The following is a 24960-nucleotide window of genomic DNA, read 5'->3' on the forward strand; positions in this document are numbered from 1 at the left end:
ATATTTATGATCATTGACTCCTGTTGTTGCATTGATCCTTTTACCGTTATGTAATATCCTTCTTTGTTTATTTTAGTCCTTGTTACTATTAAAGTCTATTTTGTCAGAGACGAAAGTTACAACTCCTGTTTTCTTTTCTTTTCTTTTTCTTACTTTCTTTTCTTTTTTTTTTTTTTTTCTCTGCTTTTGATTGGTAAGTGTTGCACCAACCCTTTGTTTTGAGTCTTTGTGTGTCCTTGTTTATGAGATGGATCTGGATACAGCAAACCGATGGGTTTTGACTTTTTATTCAATTTGCCTGTCTGTGTCTCTGATTGGGGCATTTGATCCATTTAAATTTAGGATTAATATTGATATTTGTGAGTTTAATGTTGTCATTTAATGCTAGCTGGCTGTTTTGCCCATTAGTTGATATAGATTGTTCATTATGGAGATACTCTTTACCTTTTGGTAAGTTTTTGGGATGACTGATACTGGTTGTTCCTTTCTGTGTATAGCGCTTCTTTTTTTTTTTTTTTTTTTTTTTTTTTTTGAGGCGGAGTTTCGCTCTTGTTACCCAGGCTGGAGTGCAATGGCGCGATCTCGGCTCACCGCAACCTCCACCTCCTGGGCTCAGGCAATTCTCCTGCCTCAGCCTCCTGAGTAGCTGGGATTACAGGCATGCGCCACCATGCCCAGCTAACTTTTTGTATTTTTAGTAGAGACGGGGTTTCACCATGTTGACCAGGATGGTCTCGATCTCTTGACCTTGTGATCCACCCGCCTCGGCCTCCCAAAGTGCTGGGATTACAGGCTTGAGCCACTGCGCCCGGCCTTGTATAGTGCTTCTTTCAGAAGGTCTTGTGAAGCAGGCCTGGTGGTGATGAAATCTCTGAGTGCTTGCTTGTTTGCAAAAAAAATTTATTTTTCCTTCATTTATGAAGCTTAATTTGGCTGGATATGAGATTATGGGTTGAACATTCTTTTCTTTGAGGATATTGAATATTGACCCCCAACCTTTTCTAGTTTTTAGGGTTTCAGGATACTTTTTATTGTTAGTTTCCTCAAGTCAGTTTTGGAAATAATAAATAAAACTATAGATATAGTAACACTAATAATAATAGTTATGACAGTAGCTGAAATAAGAGAAGTGAAATGGAAATTTGGAATGATTAGTTGAGTAGAATTATTGCTGCTAATAAAAAGCAACACACAAGGCAGACAACGTTAGTCTCCCAAAGTTTGATCTACAATTGCCACCTATTTTATTTATATTAATAAAGTTATTGGTTTTAATATGTCTGGTTATTATACTCCAGTTGCTATTATACTTTGTCCTTAATTTTGAAGTACTTAATAGCAATTAACTTTTAGAGAATAAGAGGAAGTAGAATTGTATGATTAGAATATAAAGAGGAAGTATAATACACTTAGAGAATAAAATGAAGAAGAATTGTATGATTAGAATATAAAGCTATCACACATGGCTTTTGTCCCTGGCTTGCTTATTAACTTTTATAAAAATCAAGGCATTTTAGAGAGTACTGGACCTTTATTTTTGTAGATCATCTAATTCAACCTCTGATTTTGCAGTTGAGAGATCTAAAGCTCAAGAAAGGTAAATGTCTTGCAACAGAACACATATTCAGTTAGTGATGAAACCAAGATTAAACCAATTTCTTTATGGAAGAAATCCATAAAGATCATTATCTATCCCCATACAAAATATGGATTGTCAGTAAATCTCTAATAACTATTGAATGTTTGAAACTTGATATCCTTTCTTTATTTTTGCAAATTAATTAACACAAAACATATCCAAACAAGAATGCTTGGATGTGACATCTCTACTGCCAGCTTGGTTCACATTTAATGTGCTCCCACTTTGAATATGCAACCATCCATCCAGTTCCACAAATCAGGAAACTTGGGGTAATCCTTGAAATGTTTACTCTGTATCAAATCCACCACCTAGTTCAGCTATTTTTACCTTTTGAATTCATCCACTTTTTTCAGTCTCCACTACCAACACTCTAATCCAAGTCACCACCGTCTCTTTTCTGAAATACTACAATATCCTCCTAATTGGTCTATCTACATCCATCTTACACCCCCAACAATGTGGTTGATTAGAATGCTTTTTTCCCCCAAAATATAGTTAGGGAAACACTCACACAAATGTATTTAAAACCTTCAGCAGCTTTCTGTTCCTACCAAGATGAAAGCAAAAATATTAACATTGTATGAAAGGCCCTATACTTTTTAACCCCTTAGCTACATTTCTACCTTGATTTTTCTCTTCTCTGTAGCTAGTTGGGTTTTTCTTAGTTACTCAGATTTACCATCTTTTCTTTTTCCCCTACGGTATTTGCACTTGCTTTGCTCTCTGGATCTCTCTTCCCTGTTTATTTGGCTTCTACTCTTCCTTCAGAGATAGACGGTCCCTATGATTTAATAATATGATACTATGCTCCATTTTTCCTGCATAGTGTTTATCCCAGTTTTACATTTATTTGTGACTGCAATTTTCTCCATGTAGTTTTGCCTCTAGATCTAAATCTTATGTTACATGTAGATACGAATCTTTTGTAGTTTTCTTCCACATTTTATCTCAGGCATAAAGGCAAAATATGGTGCCCAATACATAATAAGAACTGAAGATGTATTGAATGGATGGATATAAGAATGGATTCTGAGATTAATTAATATGCTATAAATATGCTAAGTGTTAATAATAGTTATCATGTATTGGAATTACCAGGCACTATGTTAAATGAATAAGTTATTTAGCCATCATAGAAGCCCCAGTAGATAAGTACTGTTATTACTCTCATTTCCCAGATAATGCAACTAAAATTCAGGATGGTATGATAATTATCCAAAGTTACATGAATAATAAGCAATAGAACCAGGATTAAAATCCAGATGATGACTTTCAACCACTACGCTACACTGTCTCCAACAACAAAATATAAACGTGAATAATATATATGCTCTGTCAACAGACTGTTGATAAATTATTTTATAGCTCTTCTTTGAATGACACCAGACATGATGAGTTGTTAAATCAGAAAAAACAGGTTTTATATGGATATGTAAATGGTTGATAATTTATTTGAAGTTTCTAACAATATTATTCTGGTGGTAAAGTGAAAGCCAAAAGAATAAATCTCTCATGACAGAATGTCAGAGACTATCAGAGAACAATATATCAGAGTGCTAGCAGAAAGCAACTGATTAACTCAAATTAAATAATTTGAAGGGAGCTTAATACATGGGCTATTTACAAAGTAGCAAGCATGTAGTAGCAAAACCACATAATACAAGAATCTGGGGTTAGTAACATGGGAGTAGGAGAGAAAGAGTAGGTTACTTCCTTAAAACTGAATGGGCAAGGGGAAGAAATGGTTAATGGAAATAAAAGGAAGAATAGGGTTTGTGTGGGGACAGCATCCTGATAGAAGCTATGACCTTTAGTCAAAGGACGCAGCCAATCCAGGAAGTCTGCAGGGAGAAGGCCAAGAGAATATATCTGCTATCCTCATTCTTCCCACTCCTTCTGATCTCCTACCAGCACTTTCCATTAATCAAAACCAATCCAAAGACAGAGGACATGCGGGTACTTTTATATGATTCATATAAGTCAGTCTCTGGAACATAGAGCAGGGTGAAGCATGGATATAAAAGATGTATGAGTGGTATCCAACACAGATAAAGATGGAGACACCCTACAAAATTTTCATCATATCTAAGTCACATCTTTTTTTTTTTATTCCTATGTAGGGCCAGCTGGGCTTCTCAGTAGTGCTAATAGGGATATGGAAATGAAAAAGGAGGACATGGCTTGAAATTTAACTTTACTATGTGGCAATAAACACCTCTTTAATGTTCCAGACTTTCTAAGTCCTTTATGACTCACCCCATGTTGCACATATTTGAATTCTTAGAAGACAGATGGAGCCTTTAATTTCTCACAGTAAGGGTTTTAGTGACATTTAAGGCATTGGGCAAGCATCATTAAAAAAATTTTCTGGCCTCCATTACCTTTCTTACCCAAGTTGCACTGCATATAGATAGGTAAAACTAATTGTCCTGCCTGGTTCCCATTATATCTGGCATGTTGTGAAATAGTTCTGACAATAGATAACATTTTTAAAATGCACGTCAATACATAAGAAAAGTTTCAACTGCCAACTCTTTGTCACACAACAAACCTGATTAGTTACCTGATGAACACAGTAAAACTCTGTGTGTGTAAATTAAATTGTCTTATGTTTTTTGATGCTCGGCTAGATCACCCTGTGTTATGGATGTCAACTCCAATACCTGGAATATAAGAAAAGGTATTACCAGATATTAATGAAAGTTGCACACCTAAAATCTGTAATATCCAAATGAATATATACTCAAGGTTTTCAATGTGCCAGAATCTGAAACATTTCATCTTGATTAGTTGTCAATTTCTTATGCTAAATTTTATATTGCTGAAATTAATAATGGTAATAATTGTAAAATCAAGCAGGAATACTAATAATGGGTTTCAAATATATCATTTTGGAATGATTGGCTGAGAAAATATGAGGTTATAAGACAAAATGTATAAAGATATTATAGTAGAGGCTCACAAGAAATAAAACAAGACTTTAGAAATAATTTCAAATGAGGGCACTTTTGGAAAATAATCTCAAAAAAAAAAAACTTTCCAATGATTCAAACTTAAATTAGTTAACGTTGAATTAACCTAAAAAAAAAAGGGGATGGAAGGCAGCAAACCACACTGCCATGTGTGTACCTATGCAACGATCTTGCATGTTCTTCACATATACCCCAAAACCTAAAATGCAATTAAAAAAAAGAAAAGAAAAAAAAATTACATCCAATTTTCCTTTGTTGAGCATCTAATCTTCTACTCACATTTAAAATAAATTATTGAGAGAACTAATATTTTAGAACCAGAAGATCTGATGTTTTGCTCATGAATTGTCTACAAAAAAAGATTTATGTTGTTTATTTTGTCTACTTTTTAAGAATCTTATAGAAGTAGGTGGAAGAGAAAAACTGAGTAACATAGACTTGAACTGTGCAGGCCTATTTATACATGAATTTTCTTCCACCTCTACCACCCTGAGACCTGCAAGACCAACCCTTTCTCTTCTGCCTCCTCCTCAGCCTACTCAAGGTGAAGACAGTGAAGTTGAAAACAATTATGATAATCCACTTTCACCTAATGAATAGTAAATACGTTTCTCTTTCTTATGATTTTCTATTTTTTTCTGAATTTAACTTTGTTTTTCTCTTCAATTTAATGTAGAAGAACTGCATCATAATCTAGATCAGTTTCTTTTGCAAGATTACAAATCTCAAGAATCTTCTACTTTGTATTTTTTTACATTTTTCACGTTTTCTAAAATACATACATACCAATTAGGATTAAGTGGTGCTGTTAAGTGATTTAAACAGGAGAGAACTTTATTTCACCCTCAAGTAAAAGAAGGCCAGAGATAGGCAGAAGCAATGCCTTCTCTCTCTGAACAGCAGCAGTAGTTACAGGTTTGCAATGACGTTCATGCTGATAAGACCCAATGAGCCTATGGAACCCAACTTTTCACCAGGCTCACTTAATCTTGCAGAATACAAACAAGAAAGAGCACAACAACATGGTTGCCTGAGGTTGTTTCAGCAGGAGTCTTTACTACATTTTTCCAAGCATGAGCTCAGGTATAAGTAAACCAGATCATCTGGACTGGTACAGAAACCATCTGGTTTAGAAGCTTCATGTTGTATAAGAACAACTATCTTTTGAAACAGCCAATAAGTTTAGCTTCTAGGGATCTTTTCAATAAGCAACAACACGTTTAAGGAATTCCAAAACCCATGTTTTCCAATGGGCATGTATAGTACTTGTCACAGTCTTCCTGGTCCAGATACATTACCAATTAGGGGTCATTTTCAAACATAAAAAATATTGTTTAGTATCACAGCTGACATTTCATTGTTATGTTGCTTAGCAGGCATCTAGAGAAATGGTGCTGAAAGGCAAACTCAAAGTCATTTTAACCAGGTAGAAAGTGAAAGGGTTTGCTAACATTTTACTAATAGCAGTCCAGGTCAGTCTCACAGTATCAGGACCCAATCTTCTATCTTGTTGCTCTGCCACTAATGGCTTCTGTTTCCAAGATTTCTTTAAAGTCCAAGAATCCTGCTAGACCTCTAGCCATCATAATCATGTTCCATAAGGAACAAAGAGAAGCTGTAGGAAACTTCCCGGAAGCATCACTCAACACTTCTAAGTCCATGTCGATGCCCAAAACTTAGTCATATGGTCAAGGGATCTGCAAGAAAAGTCGGCCATATTGCTAACCTTAATAAATTCACAGATTCTGTCACAAAGAGATAAAGGAAGAACAGATATTGGGTCGAGCAATTAGAATTCTCTCCTACACCTGCACATGGTGGGGAAAATGAGCTTTTGATTAAAAAGGTAAGACTAAGAAAGTCATAAAAACTGGGAAAATACATGTGCTTATGATTTGAAAATGCTTTTTGTCAAGCTGTTTTCCGATTAAACAGTAAAACTTTTCAAATAAAGAAATTATCATTCTAGAACATTAATTCTCGAACCTATAAAATAGTCGTATCTCCATCAATTGTGAGATATAATTAGTGCAAGATGCATTTTAAGTTATTAGTTCTAGGTTAAACTGTATGAAATTGGTGGGTTTTGTCATCAGAAACCATTGCATATTGGCAATTTTCTACAACCTAATCTATTACAAGGTATCACAGCTTGTGAATGATTTACTGAAAAATACAAATTAGCACAGATTTAGGTTACCATCATAATAAAATAACTATTACAGTTTAGTTCCAGTAATCTTCATTAAGTGGGAAAGGAGTGAAATCACAACTGACATAGTGAGAATTGTACCTTTATCCTTAAGCACTTTAAAATTCTTTTTCTGTTCCAAGATAAAATACTTATTGTGGTAGACTGAAAAATGGCACCCTAAAGATTTCCAAGCCCTAATCCCTGGTTTTATGCCTGCTTATGTTAAGTTAAATGGCAAATGAGAATTTGCATATGGAATTAAGGTTACAGATCCTAAAATAGGGAGATTATCTGAGTGAGCCCAATGTAATCAAACGGACCTTTAAAAGTGGAGGTTGAGGACAGAGGGGTAGGTCAGAGAGATGATGGACGAAGTAACAAGAAAGATTCAAATTGGGACAGAGACTTGACGTACTATTGCTGGCTCTGAAAACAAGGGGCCCAAAGCCAAGAAACGTGGACAGCCTCTAGAAACTAGAAATGTCACTCAGCTGAGAGAAATGAAGGGGGACCTTGATCCTTCAACTGCAAATAATTGAATTCGGCCAACAACTGATAAGCAAGAAAATGGATTCATCCTTCTACCCATGCCACTAGAGCCTCCAAAAAGGAAAGCAGTCCTGACAATACTTTCATTTTAGCTCAGATGAGGCTCATGTCATATTTCCAACCTATTAAACTTTACGAAAATATATCTGTGCTGTTTTAAGACACTGATTTTGTGGTCATTTGTAACAGTTAGAATAGATAATGTATACATTTACCTTAGTAAAACCTCAAATTTAAAGGAGTTATCAACGAAGGGTTCCTAAAGTCATAGTCAAAACATGGGAACTCAGTTTATATGAATTACAACAAACATCTCAAGAGGCGGTAACAGATGGTTTAGACATTGTGGTTTCACACCGAAGTCTACACAGTGAATTAATGTGCCCAATTGGTTTGGATACATTGAAGAACACTATGAACGACTGCAAAGGAGGGTTTGCATCGTTTTTGTGCAGAAGGCATCATCACAGCCCTTGGAAGTGGCAACAAAGAATGTCCTACGTGTCAGAAAAAAACTGGTTTCCAAAAAATCACTAAAGCCAGACCCAAACTTTGATACACTCATCAGCAAAATTTATCCACGTCGTGATGAGTACGAAGCTCATCAAGAGAGAGTATTAGCCGGGCACGGTGGCTCAAGCCTGTCATCCCAGCACTTTGGGAGGCCGAAGCGGGTGGATCATGAGGTCAAGAGATCAAGACCATCCTGGTCAACATGGTGAAACCCCGTCTCTACTAAAAATACTAAAAATTAGCTGAGTGTGGTGGTGTGTGCCTGTAATCCCAGCTACTCAGGAGGCTGAGGCAGGAGAACTGCCTGAACCCAGGAGGCGGAGGTTGCAGTGAGCCGAGATGGCACCATTGCACTCCAGCCTGGGTAACAAGAGCGAAACTCCATCTCAAAAAAAAAAAAAAAAAAAAAAGAGAGAGAGTATTAGCCAGTATTGACAAGCACAATAATCAGCAAGCACTCAGTCACAGTATTGAGGAAGGCCTGATGATACAGGCCATGAACAGACTGCAGCGAGGCAAGAAACAACAGATTGAACATGGTAGTAGAGCAGAAGATAATGGTGACAGTTCACACTGGAGTAATGCCTCCACACACAGCAATCAGGAAGCAGGCCCTAGTAACAACGGACCAAAATATCTGACGATTCTGAGCTTGATATTGATAATAACAATGCAGCAGTGAAAATTGATCCAGTAATGGATGATGCTGGTGAAATTGAATTAGTATTCAGGCCTCGCCCCACATTTATGGACCAAGATGAGAGTATACAGACAAGATACATAAAGATTTCAGGTAGGCCAGGCGCAGTGGCTCAAGCCTGTCATCCCAGCACTTTGGGAGGCCAAGGCGGGTGGATCACGAGGTCAAGAGATCGAGACCATCCTGGTCAACATGGTGAAACCCCGTCTCTACTAAAAATACTAAAAATTAGCTGGGTATGGTGGCGTGTGCCTGTAATCCCAGCTACTCAGGAGGCTGAGGCAGGAGTATTGTCTGAACCCAGGAGGCGGAGGTTGCGGTGAGCCAAGATGTTGCCATTGCACTCCAGCCTGGGTAACAAGAGCGAAACTCTTTCTCAAAAAAATAAAATAAAATAAAAAATAAAAAGATTTCACGTAACGCCACCGTTGATCACTTTTCCAAGTATTTGGCTCTGAGGTTAGCTTTAGAAGAACTTCAAAGCAAAGGTGAATCAAACCAGTTGAACCTTGATACAGCCAGTGCGAAGCACTATACCGTTCATATGACAACAGGCAGTGGCCAGTTCACTGTATTAAATGGCTCTTTTTCTTTTGAAGTGGTGAGTGAGAAATACTGGAAAGTGAACAAAGCTATGGAACTTTACCACGTACCTACAAAGGAGCACAAATGAGCTTTTAAAAATCAATTCTGAGACTGAACTTTCTTTTTTTTTTTTTTTTTTTTTTGAGACGGAGTTTCATTCTTGTTACCCAGGCTGGAGTGCAATCCACCGCAACCTCCGCCTCCTGGGTTCAGGCAATTCTCCTGCCTCAGTCTCCTGAGTAGCTGGGATGACAGGCACGCGCCACCATGCCCAGCTAATGTTTTGTATTTTTAGTAGAGACGGGGTTTCACCTTGTTGACAAGGATGGTCTCGATCTCTTGACCTCGTGATCCACCCGCCTCGGCCTCCCAAAGTGCTGGGATGACAGGTTTGAGCCACCACGCCCGGCCCTTAACTTTCTTTATAGCCTATTTCTTTAATATTAAAGATGTACAGGCATTACTTTTATGGACAGATCTTGGATATGTTGTGCAGTTTTCTTTCTGAGCCAGACTCATTTACACTATTCAGATCTTTTCCCTTTAATTTAAGATTTCCTTTTCGGATAGAACTGCATTTATTCAGTACCTTTTTCTTTCCTTTAAAAAATATGTCTAAAGTTTCTTGTTGTTCTCCCCCCCCACCCCCCACCCCCACACACACACCAAGTGTGGTTCCACTTGGAGCATCCTTTTGACTCAGGAATTTTTCGTAGTTTCTGTATTCTTAAAGATTCAGTTGGCTGTCCTTTTCCCACTCCCCTCAAAAGACTTTTAGTCCTACAGAATATTAAATATTATGCATTCTGACTTTTTCCCCCAGAATCTTGTATATTTATAGTTTTCTATATAAATCGTAGTGTCTTCGTGAAGACCCAAGGCTTAAATTCACTGTCCTTAAAAACAATTCTTATAAGATTATTCTTTTCATGGTATTTTCTTCCATGATATTTCATTTTAATAAGAAGGTCTTTATGAATTTAGTGCCCATTGTCATGCAGTGTTATTTTTTTTTTTCTACTCTTTTTCCCTTGTAATTTTGGAATTTCTGGTCCTGGAAAGAATGAAAGAAAATCTCAAGTTCTATGACAACTTGGTTCATTGACAGATTTTGCTGAAGAAAGGAAAATTAAAGCGATAGTAATTTTTTTTAAAGTTCAATTCCTGTTTGATTCTGAATGATTCTGGCATATTAAGTTGTGCTATAACTGAGAATGTCTGTTTAGTCAACAAAAATGATGAAATAGTAAGAATTGAAAGCTACACAGCCAATTATTTTTATATAAAAATTTCAAAAATGTCATGACTAGTTATTTTGGGAACCATTTTATCTAGGAGTGGTTTTTAAGGCAGCATTTTAAGTTTCCATAAAACCAGAAGAGATATCAATAATATAGCCAGAAACCTTTATTTCCAAGTGCAGTGGTTTCTCCTGTTCGTAGCTCAGATTTGAACTGTCTTCCATTTGAATCTGTTACTCTTCCACCTCAAAGTTTATCTGGGGTCGAAGCTACCTACTTAATCTTCATTTTTATGTAGAAGGCTGTAACTCATTTTGGATCTATAGAAGAAATCATTTTCCTGATTATCAGTCATTCCATTCCACCTATGATTTCTTCTCCTTCCTTCTTTTCTGTCAGAAGAGTTATCATGCTGAGCTTCTTCATTTTATGACATTTATATTTTACCACTGTTTTATTATTGCCTTCTGTATGTATATTTTCAACGATTTTCTTCAAATATAACACAGGTCTCAAGAGTGTCTTTATACTCCCCAGCAAAGACATAGCTGTCCACTTGCAGAATGGGCCTCTTGTCAATTCTCAAAATCTTGCATTTATTTTTACGTTTTGAGAAAATCCTGACAATTCTGCTGGAATCAGCTTCTCTGCCTCCGATTCCCCCTCTTCCCCATTCTCTGGACTCCACTACGTGGTGGCCACCATGGTCCCACAACTCCTCAGTGTGTCACCAATCTCCTAGCCACCCCAATCCAGTGCTACCATCTTAAGCCCTTTATTATTTTCTTAGTAACATTTTCCTTTCTCTAGCTTACTTTAACAGTATGTAATTCATATAACATACAAAATATATATTAATTAAATGTTTATATTATTTCTAAGGCTGCTGGTCAATAATAAACTGTTAGTCAAATTTTTACAGAGTCGAAAGTTATACACATATTTTTGAGTGTGTGAGTGTTGTATATATGTATTACAGGTTTAATTAAATTAAAAATTAAACATAACATTCAGCTAGTCAGTGAATTAATATTCAGTGAGTTTCATTCTGTGTTATTCCTGTGGAGACCGTGAAGGTAAAGCTAAATCTTATTCTAAGAACTCTAGTATCTGTGGGAACTAGCTCTTGGGTTTCTATTTCATTATTCTGATGCAAGCTACTTAAAAACAAGTAATCTAGTCATATTTCTGTGTGGCGGGTGTTAACAATTCTTGACTAGTTAAAATAGATAGAATGCAAATAGTTATGCTACTCACTTCATTTATTTGTGCTCAAAAAGAATAACTTTTTAACATTTGTAAAATAGTAGCCCTCAAAACTACTACACTACAAAATGTGCTTCCAATTGCTATTGCAACTTCTCTTATAGGAGACACAAAGTAAGCACCTGAGTATGTTAGTGGAAGAAAATTGCTTGTAAGAACAAGCTTCTCATTTTTATTAACTGAATTTTTTAAATAGGATGTTAAAAAGCAAGTAATTTTTGCCATACACACTAACTAGGGAATTACAAAGGCTTTTCTGAAATTCTAAAAGCACTTTTAAGAATAAATTTAAGAACATTTTCAATATCCTAAATCCTTTTCAATTTATCTATAGAAAGTAGCTTAATTTAAAAAAAAAAACATAGTTACAATACTGGATGAATGAATACACATTCATTTTAAAGAAAAATAAAACAGAACAAAATAAACAATAAGAAAACTTACCTTTCCAAAAACTAGGGATACATAGGACCTTCCTTAATCTAATAAAACATGAGGGAGAGACTGAGGCAGGGATGTTTTATTTTACCACTACCACTCAATCTTGTACTGAAAGTCCAATCTAGATAAATAAGAGGAAAAAAAATCTAACAGGCATAGACATTTATTCATAAACAACATGATTTATGTGGAAACTTTTAAATCATCTGTCAAACACTCCTGGAAATAATTTTTTAAAAAGAGATTGACATGTTTTTAGGAAACAAGGTCAATATTTTAAAAGTTAATTGATTTCCTGTATGCTAACAATGAAAAATTTGAATCTGAAATAATGAAAAGAAACACCATCTTCAATAGCATGGGAAAAAATATGCATATACCTAACATAAATGTGCAGGATCTGTATGTGAAAAAGTAAAAAAAAAAAAAAAAAAAAAAAAAAAAAAAAAAAAAAAAAACTGAAGGAAAAGAATTTAAAAAAACTAAAGAAATAGAAAATATACCATGTTGAATAGAAAAGTCCATAATTTTTCCTTTTTTTTCATGCTGTGTGTAAAGCACTGGAGGTCTCTGCCTTTAATGGGATCACAATGCAGTGGAGAAAAGGGATAAATGTCCAGGCAATTACAATACAGAGCGAAAAGACTTAAGATGGAATGGTTAGCACTAGCTATCATGGGAGCTCACAGGTACTCTTTCTCCCATCCAAGTAATAATAACCAGGCCCAACCCTGCTTCGCTTCCAAAATTAGGTGAAATTGGGCATATTGAGGATGCTATGGCTGTAGACCACTCTGTCTCTTATGATCAATATAATTTATTGTTAAAATGGTGTACAACATGATATTTTGATATATATACCCAATGGGAAATGATTAAATAAAGCTAATTAATATACCTTTACCTTACATAGTTATCATTGTTTTGTAGTGTGGATATTTAAGATCTACTCTCTTAGCAATTTTCAAGTATGCAATACATTATTGTCAATTAATTGTCCTGCTATATATCAGATCTCCAGAACTTCTTCCTCCTGTTTAACTGAAACTTTGTGTCCTTTGACCAACATCTCCCAACCACATTTACCCACCACCCCCAGCTTTTGGCAACCATCATTCTTCCCTCTGATTCTATGAGTTCAACTTTTTGAGATTCCACATATAAGTGAGATCATACAATATCAGTATTTTGGTGACTGGCATGTGTGACTTAGCCTAGTATTCTCCAGGTTCATCCACATAGTCACAAATGACAGAATTTCCTTCTTTTCAAAGTCTAAATAATATTCCATTGTATGTATGTGCTCATGTGTGTGTGTATACACATATATTATATATATAATACATGTGCATATATATATGTATATCACATTTTCTTTAACCATTGATCCATCAATGGACACTTAAGTTGATTCTATATTTTGGCTATTGTGAATAATGCTGCAATAAATACAAAAGTGTAATATCTCTTTAAGAGACTGATTTCATTTCCTTTGGATATATGTATCCACAGGAGTGAAATTGCTGTACCATATATTAATTCTCTCTTTTTTTTTTTGAGAAACTTCCATCATATTGTTTTTCTTAATGGTATAAGAGTTCCCCTTTCTACATACCCTTGATAATATTTTATCTTTTTTTTTTAATAAGAACCTTTCTAACAGGTGTTAGGTTATATCACATTGTAATTTTTTAAAACAAATTTTGTATTTCACTAATGCATAGTGACACTGAGCATTTTTTCATATACTTGTGTGAACCAAAAGTATCTGAGACATATCTCTATCAATTTATAAAGTTTACTTTTCCAAGGTTAAGAATACACCCATGACAGCTTCAGGAGGTGCTGATGACATTTGCCTAAGGTGGTTGTGGTACAACTTGCTTTTATACATTTTACAGAGATATGAGACATCAGTTAATATATATATAGGATGTACATTGGTTTGATCTGGAAAGGTACGACATCTCAAAGTGGGGGCTTCCAGGTCAGAGGTAGTTAGACAAATAGTTGCATTCTTTTGAGTCTTTTATCAGCCTTCCACTAAGCACACAATTTATGTGAGAGGGAGGTAGAGAAATAGTCACTTATGCCTCAGTGTGGCTCAGTGAATCTGCATTTTACATAAACCATAGGGCAGAGACGGCAATGAGATACGCATTTTTCTCAGGTGAGCACAGGGATGACTTTGAGTTTTGCCCTTTGTCTTGTAGCTGTGAAGATAAGCTGTCAATTTACATTGCCAGGGTGAAATTCAACAGAACTGTCTAAGGGTAAATATCTTGAGGCCCACAAGAAGTTTTCCTGTGGGCAAATTGTGAGGGACATATGTAGCTTTTTAATCTTTGTAGTTATATTATTTAGGAATAAAATGGGAGGCACTTTTGTCTGACTCCGTTCCCAGATTAACTTTTGTATTTGGCTTAATAATTTGGGGATCCCAATATTTACTTTTCTTTCACACCTGTTGGCCATTTGGATGTAATTCTTTTAAGAAATGTCTATTTAGGTTTTCTTGCCTACTTTTTAATTCGAATATTTGTTTTCTTGCTATTGAGTTGTTTGAGTTCTGATATATTATTTCCTTATAACCTAAGTGGTTTGTAAATATTTTCTCCAATTTCATAGGCTATCTTTTCACACTGTGGATTATTTCCTTTGCTGGGAAGAAGGTTTTTAGTTTGATGCAATATATTTTGTCTATTTTGGCTTTTCTTGTCTGTGCTTTTGGTGGCATATCCAAAAGAAATCATTGCCCCAACCAATGAAAAGAGAATTTTTTCTGTTTTCTTCCAGTAGTTTTATACTTTCCTGTCTTATGTTTAACTCTTTAATTCATTTTGAGTTGAAATTTGTATATGGTGTCAGATAACGGTCCAAGTTCATTTTCTGCATGCCCACATCCAGTTTTTCCAAAACTATTTACAGAAAAGACTTTCCCCATTGTATGTTCTTGGCTACTTTGTCAAATATGAATTGACTGTCGACTGTATAGTTAAGGCGTCAATTCTCCCCAATTCCTTTATAGATTTCACACATTTCTTTTTTTTCTTTTTCTTTCTTTTTTTTTTCTTTTTCTTTCTTTCTTTCTTTCTTTCTTTCTTTTTTTTTTTTTCTTGAGATGAAGTTTTACTTTGTCACCCAGGCTGGAGTGCAGTGGTGTGATCTTAGCTCACTACAAGCTCCACTTCCTGGGTTCAAGGGTTTCTTGTGCCTCAGCCTCCCAAATAGCTGTGATTACGTGCGTTCATCACCCTGCCTGGCTAATTTTAGTAGAAACAGTGTTTCACCATGTTGCCCAGGCTGGTCTTGAGCTCTTGGCCTCATACGATCTGCCCACCTTTGCCTCCCAAAGTGCTGGGATTACAGACGTGAGCCACTGTGCCAAGCCAGATTCCACACATTTCTAACAAAATATTAGCATGCTTTTTTTTTTTTTTTGGAGATGTTGACAAAGTAATCCTAAACTTTTCATGAGAATTCGAAGGTTCCAAGGTAATAAAATGATTGTAAAATAATAAGAAATAAGTTTGTTCACTCACATGATCCAATTTTAAGACTTATTATAAATCTACAATAATTAAAACAGTGTGGTATTGGTGAAATAATATACATAAATCAGCACAAGAGAAAAAAGATCTCAGAAACAAACTCATACAATGAAATGATTTTTGAAATGTGTTAAAAATTTAATAAAAAGGGATAACATTTTTACCCAATAGTATCAAAAGTTTTTGATAACTATATGAAAAAAATTATTTTCCTGTATCTCACACCTTACACAAGAATTAACTCAAAATGGATCATAAACCCAGTTGCCAAAATGAAAAACTGTAATGTCTTTAGAAGAAATTATAAGATAAATTCTGCATGACCTCATGTTTGACAATGAGCTTGTAGACACAATATCAAAAGCATCATCCTTGAAAAAAAAACCACACACAACTTTATCAAACCTAAAAGCTTTTGCTTGGAAAAATACATTGTTAAAAGAATGATATGATTAGACGCAGAGTAAGAGAAAATGTGTTCATATCATATATCAGACAAAAACAAAGTTGTATCCAGAGTATACAAGGAACACTTAAAACTCAGCAATAAGGGGGAAAAATAAACAGTGGATAATAAATCCAAACAGAAACTTCACCAGAGATACACTGATGGAAGATAAGAATATGAAAAGATACTCAACATCATGTGTTATTAAGCCAATGCAAATTAAAAAATAAAATTGGCAACACCAAATGCTTGCAAGTTTGTGAAATAACAGAATATTTCATTCATGGATAGGAATGTAAAATAATACAGACTCTTTGAAGACAGTTTGGTAGTTACTTATAAAGAAAAACAAGCGGCTGGGCGCGGTGGCTCAAGCCTGTAATCCCAGCACTTTGGGAGGCCGAGGCGGGTGGATCACAAGGTCGAGAGATCGAGACCAACCTGGTCAACATGGTGAAACCCCGTCTCTACTAAAAATACAAAAAAAAATTAGCTGGGCATGGTGGCGCGTGCCTATAATCCCAGCTACTCAGGAGGCTGAGGCAGGAGAATTGCCTGAACCCAGGAGGCGGAGGTTGCAGTGAGCCGAGATCGTGCCATTGCACTCCAGCCTGGGTAACAAGAGCGAAACTCCGTCTCAAAAAAAAAAAAAAAAAAAAAAAAAAAAAAAAAAAAAAAAAAAAAGAAAAACAAGCAAACATAGAATTATTAAAGGACCCGTTAATAACAGCCCCAGGTATTTACCCCAATGAACTGAAAACTCATGTTCACATAAAAACCTGTATGAAAGTTTTTATAACACTTTATTCATAATCACCAAAAATTAGAAGCAACAAAGAGTCCTCTAATAGGTGAATGGAGAAGCAAATTGTGTGACATCCATAAAAGAACATATTATTTGATGATAAAAGTAAACCAAGTATTAATGTATGCAAAAATGTGATTGAAATTTAAATGCATTTTGCCAAATGTACAAAAAAGGCTAAAATTCCACATATTGAATTATTTCATTTATATGGCATTCTAGAAAAGGCAAAAATATGGGGTCAGAAAAAAATCATGTTTTCTCTCCCCATTTTTCAGAGGGAAGGGTTGACAACAAAGAGATGCCTAGGATAATTTTCGGGATAATGTAACTATTCTTTGTGACACTGAAGTGATAAATATCTGGTGCATTTGTCGAAACTCAGAACTTTACATAATAAAGAATGAACTTCAGTGTATGCAAAACATAAAAAATCAACCAGTAAATTTGGAATGTAAGGATGAAATGGCTAATACTGTTGCAATATAGATTATTGTAATAATCTATTGCAATACAGATTATTGCAACAGTATGACCTCACTGAAGGGGTTGGAGGCAAAAAAAAAAAAAGTTGATATAAGTAATGAAGTAATGCTGAAAAATGGTGATTTGACTGGATAGATATGGGAGTATATGTGGGTTAGTATCCTTACATATATTTTTCTAACTGTGTCAATTGAGAGGGCTTGAAAGCAATGACTCTAGTAGTATGGATCACTCCAGTACACATATCTAGGCTTCCAGGTACCATTTCCCAATTTAAAACAAACAAACAAACAAACAAACAAACAAAAACAGAAATCTTAGAAGAAATGGTTGATGTTAGAGCTGTGGTATAAAATGAGCAAGATAATCCTGAAACACCTTTTAGGATGAGGAAAAAAAAAAAAAGTAGTGCTCAGAAAATAAAAAGATGGAGGCATTACAAAGGGACACAGGAGCCAACCTGAAATATCTTCCAATAATCACATTTGGAACAAGTTTTATAACAGAATAAATAATACAGTATTGGGTTGTAACCCAAAGAATAAATCTTCATGTGTTTATACTGATGTAAATAAATGAATGAATGAATAAATAAATGAGGGAGAACAGGTAAACCTTCCTTACAGTAAAACTCCAAATAATTTATGTAGATACTCTCCTTTCCAGAAGGTGGGGCTTAACCTCCCATCCCCCATTTGATGTGGTCTTGCTTCCAAAGAAGAATAGAGTATGAAAAAGGGTTCTGGCCAATAAATCTGAAGATCAATACCTGGGGGCGGGGATCATGGTTCACATCAGTGGAAGTCAGGTTAATATCATGCATCCCTGTTATGATTTGATGAGAGTAGCACATTACCTCTGTGCTATTCTTCCCAAAAATATATTGAGAAAAATATAAGCAAACCTCAATTGAAGATCCCTCCACAAAATCAGTGGTAAAAACACCCTAAAATTGCCAAGGTCATAAAAAAACAAACAAACAACAAAAAAGAAAGCCTGAGAAATTTCTCCCAGCAAGAAGAAAGACTAAGAAGACATGATTACTAAATGTAATGTGGTCCTTTGCATGAGATTCTGGAACATAAAAAGAACACTAGGTAAACGTTAAGGGTGCTTGTACAAAGCTCAAACTTTATATAACAATAGTCCATCAATAATGTTTCACTAGCTGTGATAACCTACGATAGTAATGTAAGATGTTCATAACAGGTAATATTAGGGCTGAAGCATATATGAACCCTGTGTTATGACTTAGCAACTTTTCTGTACATCTAAAATCTTATATGTATATATAATTTTTGTATTCTGTGTATAAAATTTATGCCAAAGAAATCTATAGACTTTTGATTTTCAGTGTAGTATGTAAGGCACTTAGAAGTCACCACTTCATCCTAACAAGTGAAAAGCAGAGCAAACTTAAAAAGAAAAAAACACCAATTTTTCTTAGATCTGTTAAAGAAGTGTAGTTTCAGGGCAAAACACTTCCCTTATGAATGAAGAGACAAATAGGCAGACACAGAGAATCACAATTACTGGAGTAGATACATCCAAGAAACTAGTGCTGGTGTAGGAAATCCTGAACAGTAATTGATAAATCTTTGCAGGCTTGGTGTAAATAACCCTGAGTTAAAAATGCCAGGAAGACCCAGTCATAGGGAGGGCCCTACACTTATGTAAGTTTACCTACAAGATTTTGACCAGGTGCCCACAGTAGATATCTGAGAAAAATCCCCTGATGCATCCAGCAGAAGAAAAAAAAAAAAAAAGAGAGAGAGAGAACCATTTTGAAATATGTCAGACCATTCTGTTCTTAAAATGGCTTGCCTTTAGGAAAAATTATTTTACAAGAGCCTAACTGGCTGGAGTTTTATCATAGTTTAACCAACCTGGAGAAAAAGAATACCCAACTCTAACTAGCCCTTGCCTTCCACATGGGGGAAAGAAATGCACAATTTCAGCACCCTCCAGACATCCTGTCCCACCTAAGAGTGAGGGAGGTGATGAAAAGTTCTTGTAAAGTTCGTAGTCTAGGAGCACAGGCTCACTTAACCTAATCATAGGATGGTAGAATGCCTTCTGTCTTAGGCTGTTTTTACATTGCTATAAAGAAATACCTACAACTGAGTAATTTATGAAGAAAAGAGGTTGTATTGTCTCACAGTTGTGCAGGCACTACAAGCAGCATTACACTGGCATCTTCTCAGTTTCTGGTGAGACCTCAGGAAGTTTGAAATCATGGCAGAAGATGAAGGGGGAGCCTGGGTTCCACAGCAAAAATAGGCTCAAAAAAAGGGAGAAGGGAGAGGTGCCACATATTTTTAAACAACCAGATCTCATGTAAAATTACTCACCAAGGCATGACATTAAGCCATTTGTGAAGGATCTGTTGTTATGATTAAATTACCTCCTATCAGGCCCAACCTCCAACAGTGGGGATTATAATTCAATATGAGATTTTGAAGGAAAAATATCCAAACTATATCATTTTTCCCCTGGCTTCTCAAATCTCATGTTTTCCTCACATTGTAAAATACAATCATCCTCTGCTCAAAGTCCCCCAAAAGTCTCAACTTATTCCGGCATTAAATCAAAAGTTCACAGACCATAGTCTTATTTGAGACAAGGCAATACCTTTCCACCTATGAGTCTGTAAAATAGAAAAAGTTATTTACTTCCAAGATACAATGGATGGATAGGCATTGGTTAAATATTCCCATTTTTAAAAGGACAAATGGGTCAAAAGAAAGGAGCTACAAACTCCATGCAAGTCTGAAACCCAGCAGTGCAGTCATTAAATCTTAAATCTCCAAAGTAATCTTATATCACTCCATGTGCCACATCCAGGCACGCAGCTGCAAGGGTTTGGCTCTCGAGGACTTCAAGAACTCTGCCTCTGTCTGTTTGCAGTGTATGACCATCACATCTGCTTTCACAGGTTGGAGCTGAGTGCCTGTGACTTTTCCATGAACAGAGTCCAAGCTGCTGGTGGATCTACCATTCTGGGATAACGAAGGCTGTGGCCCCCTTCTCACAACTCCAGAAAGCAGTGCCCCACTGTAAGTACTATGTAGGGCCTACAACTCCATCTTTCTCCTCTGTACTGCCCTAGTAGGAGTTCTCTGTGAGGGTTTCTTTCTTGCAGGAGTCTTCTGCCTGGGCATCCAGGCTTTCTCATACGTCCTCTGATAAATAGAGTCTGCCAACCCTTCACTCTTTCATTTGATGGGCCTTCAGACTTAACATCACATGAAAGCCACTAAGGCTTATAGCTTACACCCTCACCCTCTGAAGCAGCAGCCCAAGTTTTATCTGGGACCCTTCCAGCTGAGACTGGAGCACAAATGGCCTGGATGCTGGGAGCAGAGTCCCAAGGGTAAACAGAGCAGCAGAGGCCTGAGCCTGGCCCACAAAACTTTTTTTTTACTCTTAGGTCTCTGAGCCTGTGATGAGAGAAGGGATTATCTCAAAGATCTATGAAACTTTAAGTCATTTAATTGCTCCTGCATCTGAGAGGAAGTTGTTAGAAGCAGCCAGGCCACATCTTAAATGCTTTGCAGCTTGGAAATTTCTTCCACGAGATACCTATGTCATCACTTTTAAGTTTAAATTTCCATAGACCACTAGGGCATGAACACAATATAGCCAAATTCTTTACTAAGGCATAACAAAGATGACCTTTGCTCCAGTTTTCAATAAGTTTCTCATTTCCATCTGAGACTTGTCAGCCTGGACTTCATTGTCTATGTCACTATTAACCTTTTGGTCACAATGAATTCATCAGTTTCTTGCAGACAGTAGAAACCAAGATAATACCTCTTAACTCATATGATGAGGCCAGTATTGCCCTAACCAAAAACATTACGAGAAAAACCTCAACAGCCATATGATAAATGCAAAAATCCTTAAAAATTAGCAAATTGAATACAACAATGTATAAGAAATATTATACATGACCAAGTGAGATTTATCCCAGGCACTCATCTGGTTCAACATTCAAAAGTCAATTAAGGTAATCAATCACATCAACAGCCTAAAGAAAAAGAATCACATGATTATATCAATAAATTCAGTAAAAACACCTGATAAAATCAACACTCATATATGATTTTTAAAAATTAAGCAAACTAGGAATAGAAAGGTGAACTTCCTCAATTTGATAAAGAACATTTACAGAAAACTAACAGAAAACATTATACTTACTGATGAAAAACTTGAAGCTGTCCTGGAAAGTTCAGGAATAAGAAAAAGATGTCTCCTTTCATCACACTTTTCCTTTTTCTTTTAAATGTGTGTGATTACATGGTAGGTGTATGTATTTGTAGGGTAAATGAGATACTTTCATACCACAGTTAACTTGATATGGTCCCATCTGTCCGTTTGTGCTTTGATTGCCTGTGCTTGGGAAGAATTAAAAAATTTTGCATATAGGCATGCAACACATAATAATCAAATCATGGTAAATGGAACTGAACGATGAGAACACATGGACAAATAGTGGGAAACAACATATACTGGGGCCTGCCCAGGAGAGTTGGGGAAAGGGAGAGCATAGCTAATGGATGCTGGCTTTAATATCTAGGTGATGGGTTGATCTGTGCAGCAAACCACCATGGCACATGTTTACTTATGTAATTAACCCCTATGTCCTGCGCATGTATCTGAAACTTAAAAGTTGATAGAAAAAGAAAAAAAAAAAAAAAGTCAGTCATGGTAAATGGGATATCCATGCCCTCAAGTGTTTTTCCTTTGTATTATAAACAATTAAATTATACTTTTAGTTATTTTAAAATGTAGAATTATTATTGACTATAGTCACCATGTTATGCTAACAAATACTGTATCTTATTCATTTTTTCTAACTACTTTTTGCACATATTAAAATCCCCAGTTTACAAATCACCCCATTACCCTTCCCAGCCTTCAATATCCATCCTTCTTCTATTTTTAGAAAATAAGGGAGAACATGTGACATTTGTCTTTCTGTGCCTGGATTATTTCGCTTTACATAAGGACGTCCAGTTCCATCCATACTGTTGCAAATAATAGGATCTTATTCTTTTTTATGGCTGAATAGTCCTCCATCATATATAAGTATCACATTTTCCTTATTCAATCTTCTGCTGGACACTTAGGTTTTTTTTTCAAATCTTGGCTATTGTGAATAGTGCTGCAACAAATATGGGAATGCAGATATCTTTTTGAGATAGTTATTTCCTTTCTTTTGGCATATAACCAGCACAAGGTTTGCTGGATAAAGTGGTAGCTCTATTTTTAGTGTTTTGAGGAACAGCCAAACTATTCTTCATAGTGGTTGTACTAATTTACATTCCCACCAACAAGTGTACAAGGGTTTCCTTTTCTCTACATTTTTACCAGTATTTTTTATTGCTTCTTTTTTGGATATAAGCCATTTTAATTGGGGAGATAATATCACATTGTAGTTTGTTTTGCATTTCTCTGATTATCTGTGATTTACATATAAAGAAAACACAAAAATTCAGATGAAAATATTAAAGAAGAAACAAATAAATTGAGAGACATTCCTTTTATGCTTAGGAAGACTCAATATTGTGAAGATGTCAGTTTCTCCCTACTTAATCTATAGATTCCATGCAATCTCAGTCAAAATCCCAGCAAGTTATTTTGTGGATATCAACAAAATGTTTCTGAAGTTAATATAGAGAGACAAAAGACCCAGAAGGATCAACTCAATACTGAAAAAGACACAAAGTCAGGGGATTGACACTACCCTATTTTAAGACTTACTATAAAGCTACAGTTATCAAGACAGTGTGATAGTGTTAAAAGAGTAGACAAATAGATCACTAGGACTGAATAGAGAACCAAGAAATAAACTCATGTAAATATAATCAACTGATCATGACAATGGAGCAAAGACTATGATGGAACGAGAATAGCCTTTTCAATAAATGGTATTCAAATAACTGGACATCCATGTGCAAAAAAAAAAAAAAAAGTAAATCTAAACAAAGACACTACATCCTGCACAAAATTAATTTAAAATGAATTATAGAACTAAATGTAAAACACAGAGTATAAAACCCCTAGAATATATCATAGGAGAAAATATGGATGACCTTGTGAATAATAATGACTTTTTAGATTCCACACCAAAGGCATTATCCATGATAAGTCAGACTTAATTGAAATGAAAAATTTCTTCTCTGTGAAAAAAAGTGTCAAAATATTACAAAGACAAGGTATAGTCTTGGATAACGTATTTGAAAAAGAAATATTTGATAAAGGATTTATCCAAAATATAGGAAGAACTCCTGACATCAAGTGAGCATATGAAATGATGTTCCACATCATATGTCATTATGGGGTTGCAAATTTAAAAAGCAATGATATTTTACTATACATCTATTAGAATGGCAAATATCCAAAACATTAATAATACCAAATTCTCATGAAGAGGCAGATCTGCAGGAATTTTCATTCATTGCTCATGGATATGTAAAATGTTAAAGCCACTTTGGAAGACAGTTTGGGACGGTTTTATAAAACTAAATATATGCATACCCTATGATATGACAGTGTTTCTCCTTGGTATTTATCAAAATGAATTGAAAACTTATATCCACACCAAAAGCTGCATATAGGTGTTTATAGAAGCTTAATCCATATTTCCCCAAATTTGTAAGCAAGCAAGATGTAGTTGAGTAAATCAGTGGATAAAGTATGGTACATCCTAAACATGGAACATTTTTTAGTACTAAAAAGAAATGCACTAAGCCATGAAAAAATATGGAGAAAATCACTTATAGTAGTAGTGCCCAACCATTTTGGCATCAGAATCCTGTATTGTGGAAGATAATTTTTCTATGAAACCAGGGACAGAAATGATTTTGGGATAATTCAAGTGCATTACATTTATTGTGCACTTTATTATTATTACTTTTAGTACATGATGAAATAATTATATAACTCACCATAATGTAGAATCAGTGGGAACCCTGAGTTTGTTTTCCTGAAACTAGATGGTCCTACCTGGGTGTGATAGGAAACACTAAAAGATCATCAGGCATTAGATTTTCATAAGAAGCATGCAACCTAGATCCCTCACATATAAAATTCACAATAGGGTTTGTGGTCCTATGAGAATCTAATGCTGCTGCTGATGTGACAGGAGGCAGAGCTCAGGCAGTGATGGGGAGCAGCTACAAATACAGACGAACCTTTGCTCACTCACCTACTGCTCACCTGCTATACAGCCCGGTTCCTAAGAGTCCATGGATCAGTATCAGACCATGGCCTAGGGATTGGGAACCCCTGACTTATAGTCAAGAGGTACCTGAGATGTGGCCACAAGCATATAGCAAATTATTGGCACTTGTACACCCAAGGCTATTGTTTTAAATTATCACAAGTTAGAGACTAAGATGAAAGGAAAACATCACAATGAAGCCTGAAGAATTGAACTACAAAGCTGTGTAGTTCTAGGGAAACACATTCTCAAACTCAAAGATCTCTAGCCAGCTCTGGCTTTGAGATAGGAGGTAGGACTTGATTTCAGAGGCAGGGCTTGGACACCAGACCAAATTGA

The 24960-nt window shown here is 35.7% G+C and overlaps 2 pseudogenes; one reads left to right on the plus strand and one right to left on the minus strand.

Moving 5' to 3' along the window:
• The first annotated feature begins 5536 nt into the window (after positions 1-5536).
• On the plus strand, positions 5537-9243 carry LOC120361838 (E3 ubiquitin-protein ligase RING2-like; annotated as a pseudogene).
• Positions 9244-10512: 1269 nt separating this feature from the next.
• Positions 10513-18216, minus strand: LOC101033959 (general transcription factor 3C polypeptide 6 pseudogene; annotated as a pseudogene).
• Between the last annotated feature and the right edge of the window lie 6744 nt (positions 18217-24960).

This window comes from Saimiri boliviensis, chromosome X, assembly GCF_048565385.1.
Source record: "Saimiri boliviensis isolate mSaiBol1 chromosome X, mSaiBol1.pri, whole genome shotgun sequence".
Classification (NCBI taxonomy): Eukaryota; Metazoa; Chordata; class Mammalia; order Primates; family Cebidae; genus Saimiri; species Saimiri boliviensis.